The 9667-nt window shown below is 37.3% G+C and overlaps 1 long non-coding RNA gene across 1 annotated transcript; it reads left to right on the top strand.

Moving 5' to 3' along the window:
• Nucleotides 1-1876: 1876 nt before the first annotated feature.
• On the top strand, nucleotides 1877-7319 carry LOC135966105 (uncharacterized). Its single transcript, XR_010579209.1, has 2 exons — nucleotides 1877-2080; nucleotides 7213-7319. It is a non-coding gene; the product is annotated as an uncharacterized lncRNA (long non-coding RNA).
• The last annotated feature ends 2348 nt before the right edge of the window (nucleotides 7320-9667 follow it).

The following is a 9667-nucleotide window of genomic DNA, read 5'->3' on the forward strand; positions in this document are numbered from 1 at the left end:
TATTTATTGTACTACTTGCTTAAGTTCTTTAAGGACAGGGACTTTGCTTTAACTACAGTTACAACCCTAATTTGTAGTACAGTATTTGATATATTTTCAGTACTAATGTGATATTCATTGAATGAAGTAAGAGAAGACTATGACAAAATTCACTTGGGTTTCATGAGGTAGCCTGACTTTACCTTTCTTTGGTATTGTCCTTCCTTGTGAAAGAAATTCACATATGGATCCCTTCCCAATATTTTACTATTAAACTCAGACCAACGACAAGAAGAAAACTGAAAGTGCATTTTGAGGACTATGAAGGATAATCTTTCTAGAAACAAATGTAATAAGCTCTTTATGCATATTCCTTTTTATTCTTTAAGTAAATATTAAATTGGCACCATAAGCTTGAGCTCATTTCTATATTCCCCTTACATAAAAGAAGTGAAGCACCATGAGCTTGACCTCTCCATTTCTCTATCCTCTTACGTGAAAGAGGGCTTGGTTCATAGCCTCACAGGATATTCTTGGTAAATATTCTGTTAAATGAATGAGTAAATCCTGTTAGGATTATGTATTGATTCAAAGCTCTGAAAAATACAAAAGTTGTAAGGTGATAATAGGTTTAAAAAATGCAGCTGCTGTCAGGGGACAAATGTTAGTTTTTATATTGTTCCTTGCCTTCTAATGACAATCGTAGCACTTAAATATTTAGGTACTACTTTGGACCTGCGTGAACTTTGATATGTGAAATTCTCCTAGTTATAAGCAAAAGTTTGAATGTAAGTTATTCAGAGAAAGAATATAGCTGCAATAGAACAGTGTGGGCCTTGCAGAATTTTTTAGTAAAGTGAAAAAAAAAAAAAAAAAAAAAAAAAAAAAAAGCCTTTTCAAAGCCCAGCACTGGCTACTATGTATTTGACCCACTGTTTCAGCCCACAATTTCAGATGTTGTGCAAACTCTAATAGAATATAACACCACCAAAAGAATAGTGTTCACTTGCTGAACCTTGCCTCTTGCTGATAGCAAAAAAAAATTTAGGCTGAGACTTCAGCTTCAAAAGACAAAACATGTGGGTTGCTTCTTAGCAGGAGTGAATCATACACATTTCAATGGAAAAATGGGAAGTCAGAGGTCATAATTGCTGTGGAATACATCTTAAGGAAGAATCAATATCAAAATGATCATTAAAGGTACCATGGAGTTCACAGAGGCCAGAGCAATAACACTTCAGGATGCTGAAAAAGAGGTGAGAGAGGAAAAGTTTTCCTGTGTGCTGGGTAAATGTGCTTTTATTTTTACCTTTGAATATAAAGCACAGTATTCTAAAATGGCAAAAAGTTATTAATAAAAATTAAAAGGGGTATAAAGATACAAATGTTCTCTTATTGAGTAAGATGGTCTTAATAAGTACTCATTACATAATATTCTGTTCTGAAGAACACACTTTCGTGATTGAAGTGGATTTTATATGGAGTATTGGATAGTAAATGGGAGGAATTGGATATATCAGTTGAAACTCATGCTTGGTTGGTTGGTGCTACCATTCACTGAGTTAAGGAAAGACAGGAAAATGAATTGATTCCTGTGAAAGATAAGAGGTTTTGGGGGCATGTTCTGGTTGGGGTATATTGTTTTGTTCATTACCCAATAACCAATGCCCAGCAATGACATGACATCTAGAAGTTTCTAAGTATCTATTTGTTAAATAAATGAATGAATGATGTAAACAGAGCTGTTAAAGGCATAGTTTGAGAGGTTTGGGCTGAAAATGTAGATTTGGGAATCGTTAGTACTGAGGTGATAATTCGTGGGAATTTAAAAAGAACACATATAGAGAGAGATTATAAGAGCCGATGATAAACTTTTGAATTTCTCTGTCGCAGGCAACAATTTTTTTCTCTGTAGTCCCTAGAGTTGAACAGACACATTTCAAACCTCATCCAAGTTTAGGACTTTTTGAAAACGTTGGCATTGCAAGTAAGAGAATGTGCTTGGATAAAAATGTTGCCATTAAGAATGGGAGAAGGTGCTTGGAATCTTAGTCTTGTGCATTGAAGAAGGATAAGAAAGAGGAAGAAGTAGAACCATAAGGTAAATATTTTGAGTCTCTATTGATAATGTGTGATTATAGCTTTCACAGCTATCTCATTTAATTGCTGTATCAACAAAGGAAAGTAAGGCAGACATTAAGCTGGTAATCACCATCTAAGACTGTTCTAGGCCAGGCGCGGTGGCTCAAGCCTGTAATCCCAGCACTTTGGGAGGCCGAGACGGGCGGATCACGAGGTCAGGAGATCGAGACCATCCTGGCTAACACGGTGAAACCCCGTCTCTACTGAAAAATACAGCAAAAAACTGGCCGGGCGAGGTGGCGGGCGACTGTAGTCCCAGCTACTCGGGAGGCTGAGGCAGGAGAATGGCATAAACCCGGGAGGCGGAGCTTGCAGTGAGCTGAGATCCGGCCACTGCACTCCAGCCTGGGCGGCAGAACGAGACTCCGTCTCAAAAAAAAAAAAAAAAAAAAAAAAAAAAAAAAAAAAAAAAGACCGTTCTAATTGGTCACACTTCTTTTCTGATTGGTATGTGCCTGTGCCTTGCTAATTGATAAATATTTTGAGTTTCACCCTGGGAGGCAGGCATTGGTGACCACATTTAACAAATGAGGGAAATGAGGCACACAGACTGAAAGTCCAAGGTTATAACATTTGTAATTATTTTAGCTGAGATATGAAACTACTGGGCATGTATGTCATCAAGCCAAAAGCAGCCCTTAACTTCTCTCTCTGAGCATTCAATTATTTCTCCCTTCACCAATGGCAGAGAAGAAACTTCTTAATAGAGGGCCAAGAACTCTGTATAAGTAGACAGTGGTCTCTATCAAGTTCACCTCCTAGGCGAGTCTCTTCTTAGTGGGCCAGTGATTGTTCCTAGTTAGAGCTCCCCACAACATATAGGCATTGTTTAGTTCTGTGGAGCCATCTTGTATCCCATCTGGTGCACCCTCTTATGTCAGCCTTTAAGTTACTGAATCTAAAAAGCATGATTAAAACTGGCTTCCGGCCGGGCGCGGTGGCTCAAGCCTGTAATCCCAGCACTTTGGGAGGCCGAGACGGGCGGATCACAAGGTCGGGAGATCGAGACCATCCTGGCTGACACGGTGAAACCCCGTCTCTACTAAAAAAATACAAAAAACTAGCCGGGCGAGGTGGCGGGCGCCTGTAGTCCCAGCTACTCGGGAGGCTGAGGCAGGAGAATGGCGTGAACCCGGGAGGCGGAGCTTGCAGTGAGGGGAGATCCGGCCACTGCACTCCAGCCTGGGCGACAGAGCGAGACTCCGTCTCAAAAAAAAAAAAAAACAAAACTGGCTTCCTTGTAGTTGCCCTCCAATAGTTATCAAATACATTTTAATCACAGAACTTTCTCACAAATTTATTTTATGTAACCAATATCTACAAAGCTGACTTTTGTTGTCTATCCCCTTTGAAGTCTAGAATTAATAAGTTTTAAATGTGTAGATAATCATGAAAGTAGTGTGTCAGCAAAATGCTGAATAGCATAGTTAAATGGGATCTGGAATTACTCTGATGGGGAATGTTCAGAGACAGAGATGACAGCTACTTAAAGGGACTCATTTAGGTAATTTAAATTGCTTGCATATTGTGTATAAAACATTCTATCTTCTTTAATAATGAGCAACAAGTTGAAAGCCTAATGGAGCAGGCAAGACTAAAGTCCCATTTCTGATGAATCTTTTGATAAATTGGCCCTAAAATTTACATTTTATGTTTCATATTCTTAAAAGTAGATAAGCAGACATTTTTTTGGAATTAGTTTTAACAAAACCATTTTGATTAAAATTTTCTTTGTTGAAATTTAATTTGTAATTAAAGATTTTTTAATAGTTAAAATCAAATAACAGAACACTAGATTTAGAGTCATTTTTCTTTGCAAGAGCTCATAGAGATACCCTTTTAAAAATATTTCACCTGAAAAATCAGCTATAATGGCAATAACAGTATCACAAACACAATTTTAATTAACATAGTATTAATTAACAGCACATAGATTAGAATCTAAGAAAATGTATGCCCATGAGTTTATTTGCAGGTGTATTACTGCAAGTTTATCAATATTTTGGTAGTTTTAATTATTTCAGAGATTTAGAATCTACTCATTAGAGTCTGATGAGCACAGGGACTATTTGGAGAAAGTGTGAGTTATATCCTGAAAATATCTCTAACATCAGTTCCAGTTGTGGCCTATAAATAGTATCAACCTATCTCCCTCCCCTTCCACATGTGATTATTCTGAGGACCAATATATTTTACTAAGTAAATGATTTTATATTTTCTTTCTCCTCTTGAACTTCATCGGTTTAATCCAAGGTCTTATGTTCTCACTCTGCTATCAGAATTACTTCTTTTGCAAATATATTCTGTTTGTTTCTGACACTCAGCATTACATTTCCCATTTTTTTGGCCTTTTTAACAAGGGCACCAAATTCCCCTAGCTACAATGATTTTTTTTCCAGTGGATATTTAGCCAGTCCTGGCCAATCAAAGTCTCCCTGCTCCCCACTCCCATCGCTCAGCGCAGCAATTTGTTCAGGGATGAGACTGTCACTGAAATTGGTGCAATCAGACTGAACCTTGGGTTGTGTAGTATAGTTACAGAGAAGAGGCACTCTCATCCTGCACAGAGTAGAACTTGGGAGGATGTGGCCCTGGAGCAGCTGGTAGCTGTCTATCCACTTGAAAGAGCTACGGAAAATGGACACTTTCCTTTTGGATTAGAACTTGAATATAGCTAGAGGTCTCCGGCAGCTTTCTTGCCACCAGGTGGAGCCTGAGCTAAAACCATCATGAAGGATAGCAGAGATGTCAGATACAATGAGTCCTGGGAACCCAGTGTGAACTCAGTAACTGTTTCATGAAGTTACCCTCATGAAACAATTTTACTTGAGATTTCTGTAGCTTGTGACCAATGGATACTAACTGATCCATCTTTAGTCAAAAGTGCAGACTCCATATCACAATGTTCAAGTCGCTTCACAATGAGCATTTGATTACTCTCTTCAGTGTCATCAGTCACTCTGTTGCACAGCCATAAGGGTTCACTGCCAGACAGGCTGAACGTCTCACCATTTGCCCATCCTTTCATATTTTGCCTTTGTGTACGTGGTAAATTGCCACTCATTTTTTGACCAGCTCAAATATACCTTTTCCAATAATATTTCCTCTAACTCTCCAAGGAGGAATTATCTGTTCTCTTGATTCTCTAAGGATTTTGCTCATATTTTGGTTACTCTATATAGTAAGAAAAATTGTTTCTTTATTACTCACTCTCACAACTTTTCCGATACCAAATATGGGTAGGGATTCCCACACCAACCAATTCTCAGCTGACACCTGTAGTGGCCTGCAATTTAACTCACTTCTTACACTAACTACCTGGAGTTATTAGCACAGACCCCACATAAAACTACACTCATTTCTCTCACTAGTCACAAGTCCGGAGCCTCCCGTACTGACAAGCTATTAAACAGGGGTTCTCACAATCCTCTCTTTGGGTTTGATAATTTGCTAGAATGGTTCACAGAACTCAGGAAAACAGTGACTTAATGAAACTGCCATAAAAAAAGCTTAAACAACAGGGTTAAGAGAGCTCCCAAGCTGTTGAACACATAGAGGTACTGTGAGGGTGGCATGCCCAGAGAGGGTATGGAAGCTCCATGCACTCTCCCTACCACATCTTACCCTATGCATCTCTGTCATTTGCCTGTGTCCTTTATAACACAATAGGATATGCATTGTATTGTATTTATGAACTGGAAACTGTGTGTGATTAAAGACACTGGAAGTTACAGGAATGCTATCAGAGTAGCAAGAAGAAAAGTCACTGAGTCTCTAATAATCTGTTGACAGTTTTAGACCTGAGAACATTTTGTGAATTAGGTTAAATGTGCTAACATTTTGAAGAAACTGGAGGATTAACTTTTAAGCTCATTAGATCTGCAAATGGCTAAGAAATAATGCCTAGCTACTAAAAATAGATCAATTTCTTTTTCCCGAAGACTTCAAATGGCATGTTTATTAAGTCTGCACTTAGATTTTTTTCCTTCAATTTTCATTTATGTTTATCTGGTTTTTGCCTTCTTTAAAACATTTCTGAAGTTGCCTGAACACAATGCAGAAATGTTGGCAAATGCACACTCACACCTGTAATTTCCTACCTTTGAAACAAATATTAAAATGGTGTTCATGTTTGATTGAGATACCTCTGGCTGGGGCTCAGAGTATGGCTATTCTCTCCAAATTGTTTCAATTTTTCATAACTAGGAATTTGGAGAAGTTAACAGACCTAAATTTAGGTAATAAGTTGTACTGTTAGGAATGGTAGTAGATTATGTGAATGATGACTTACAAAGGTCACAAGTGAAAATTAAGGGGCCTGTGAAATGAACTTAAACTGAAAGCAGTTTCACAGGGAAATAGATACTGTACATACCACACATTTCTATTTATACTTACAGTTCTACTCATTTAAAATCAATGCCTTCTTTAAAAAAAATAATTGAAAATAGTGTTTATCTAACAAGGTTGCTGGCACAGTACTTTCTAAAGCAAGAATTATTGATTTGTATTATGTATTTAAGTAGTAGGAAAACCTTTAAACTGCAGATTAAGACAGTTTTAACCCAGAATTCTTTTCTCCTGAATTGTACTATTTAGAATAAATTTTAGCTATATTCTCTACGTGTTATGTGAAACAATACTCCACTGGACTAATTCTTTCTTTGGGGGTAGGGGATAGCAAAGGATGTTTAGGCTTGTTTTTTTGGTATCAGCCATATGGGTGCAAATACATAAATTAAAGTCAGGTGTGGTTGGCTGTGGTGACTGATGCCAGTAATCCCAGTGCTTTGGGAGGCTGAGGCAGAAGGATTGCTAGAGGCCAGAAGTTTGAGATATGCCTAGGCAACAAAACTAGACCCTCTGTCTTTACAAAAAAGAAAAAAAAAATAGCTGGTGGCTATGGTATGTGTATGTAGTCCCAGCTACACGGGAGCTAGAGGCTGCAGTGAGTTATTAATATGATTGTGCTACTGTGCTCCAGCTTGGGTGGCAGAGCAAGACTCTGTCTCTAAAATTTATAATAATTTTTTAAAAGTCAGGAACATAATAAGCAGGTTGTTGTGACATCCCTTTTTCCCTTTGGCACAGCTTTCCCACGGACACCCTTCCCTGCTGCTTCCGTCAAAATCTTGGAGTGTGGGAGTCAGGAGTCACTTCTTGGCAGCTTCTCCCTGGGCTGCCAAATCTGCCTCTTTCTGATCAGCCGGAAATGTGGCTTGCTCCTTCTGGAAAGCTGCCAGTATTAATGAAATCGTGTTTGACTTTTATGGCTTTGTTCCTTTACTTGAGACTCAAGACAAATTTGAGATAGTGATCTCCTCTCTTTTTTCCCCTACACATTTCCCATGCTACACCCATGCCTGTATAATCCAGTTTAGTTTGAAGAGAGAGCATATACCTTTATAACAAAATAGCATATGCATTGTTTTTCCAACAAAAAGGAAAATAAAGGACACAGGCAAATGATGTATACATGTTTATTTTCTTGTTAAATGGATAGGATTTCTAGTTAAGTAGATAAATAAATGATTGCATAAATGTATGAATGAAATAAAGGTTACACAACAATGAAAGTTATGTCAGTAAAAGAACTGCAGTACTGATAAATGGTTCTCCCCAATTGCTCTTTTAGTAAGGGAAAAATTTAACCCTAACTGACTGCAGATGTCTCCCTGGAACTCAGCCTTTGACATAGATCCTGAATGAACCACATGATGAGCTTTAAATAGTCTGCTTAAATTGATTAAGATGGTAAGTGTTTGCTGGCTTTTCCGAGAAGATTATAAATTATTTTTAGAAAAACACAGAAATTAGGTTGAGAAAGAGAGAGAGATGCTTCAGTTGGGCAAAGCTCTTTGGAGAAGTACATTAGAAAAATATATGTGATGAGGCCCATCTTCCCTGTGTGACTACAACAGTGGTTATATCTGGATAGCATAATTTCATATAGGTTTATTTTCTTCCTTTTTGTTTTCATATTTTATTAGATTTCTATGTTTTGCTTTTGCAATCAATGAAAAATAAAATTGAAATAAATATCTGCTGTTTGGTAAATAGTTATGAACAAAGATCTCATGGTTAAGAAATCCTTAGTTTCAACTACAGAAATGACAATAGACAGGGTCAAGAAGAAAAAAATTTGGAGTATTTGACTTGAATAAGTAACATTTACTTTTGATATAAATTAAGTATAAATTACTAAAGTAAATCATTTCCCATTTAGTTATGACTCTAGGAGATAAAGGTTTAGGGCAGAGTTTCCCAAATTATGTTCAATAGATTATTAATATTCTGAAAGTTTGCTAGTAGGCATTCCTTAAAACCAGGATTCTATAATCAAAAAACCAGGATTCTATAATCAAACAAGTTTTAGAAACTGGAACTTAATTGAACTTAAACAAAACCAAACAGGCTTATTTTACAGCTAGTTTCTGAGAGCCATTTCATGTAATAATATGCCATATGATTCTCCAGGAGGAGATATGATGTGTAATGTTCCCTAAAGGTCTTTCACTAAGAACTTGTCTTACCCAGAATTTTCATTAACACATGGCAAAATACAAGTTGTGGAAAAAAATATAATGGAAGGTTTCTGCTGCTGCATTCAAGTAGGACCTAATCCTGTGCAATGGTTGCTTGTTTCCAATTTTGCTTTCACATGGTTTTGGTTCACTTTTTACCATTTCTTCACATACTCAAGCATAAAATTATTTTTCCTGTTTTCCATTTATATCTGGGAGGGAGAAACAAGATACTTTTTAACTTTTTTACAGATAGGGTATGTTGTTATGAATTGTACTTTCTCATAAGACGACACACCCAGATAATTTGTTTTTTTTCTTTTTTTTCTGAGATGGAGTTTCGCTCTTGTTGCCCAGGCTGGAGTGCAATGGTGCAATCTCGGCTTACTCCAGCCTCTGCCTCCCGGGTTCAAGCAACCTCCTACCTTAGCTTCCTATGTAGCTGGGATTACAGGCATGCACCACCACACACGGCTAATTTTTTTTGTATTTTAAGTAGACACGGGGTTGCTCCATGTTGGTCAGTCTGGTCTCAAACTTCTGACCTCAGGTGATCTGCCCACCTTGGCCTCCACAAGTACTGGGATTACAGGCATAAGCCACTGCACCTGGCCCACTTATTATCATGATAACCATAAAGAAGATTTTAATGGATACCTGTGTAAGCACCAGATCTTAGAAACAAAGCATTACAGTTGAGGTGAATTCTCTAGTCCTCTCCTGATTCCCACCCATTAACTCCAAAAGTTGGCATCTGTTGAATTTGAATACTTTAAATACATATCTTTATATTTCTATAATGACATGTCTTATAAATTATAATGACTTATAAATTATTTATTATCAATATTCCATTGGTTCCTGAGAAACATCTCTTTTCCAATGTTTGAATGTTCTTCTATACATGTTTATGATATATGAATATATGCTTTTATCCTATTCATTGTTTCCACAGACCTATCAACTACTGAGAGGAATGTTTTAAAATCCATGTCCATGTGCAGAAACTTTCTTCATTTTGA

Source organism: Macaca fascicularis, chromosome 11 (assembly GCF_037993035.2).
Source record: "Macaca fascicularis isolate 582-1 chromosome 11, T2T-MFA8v1.1".
In the NCBI taxonomy this organism is placed as follows: domain Eukaryota; kingdom Metazoa; phylum Chordata; class Mammalia; order Primates; family Cercopithecidae; genus Macaca; species Macaca fascicularis.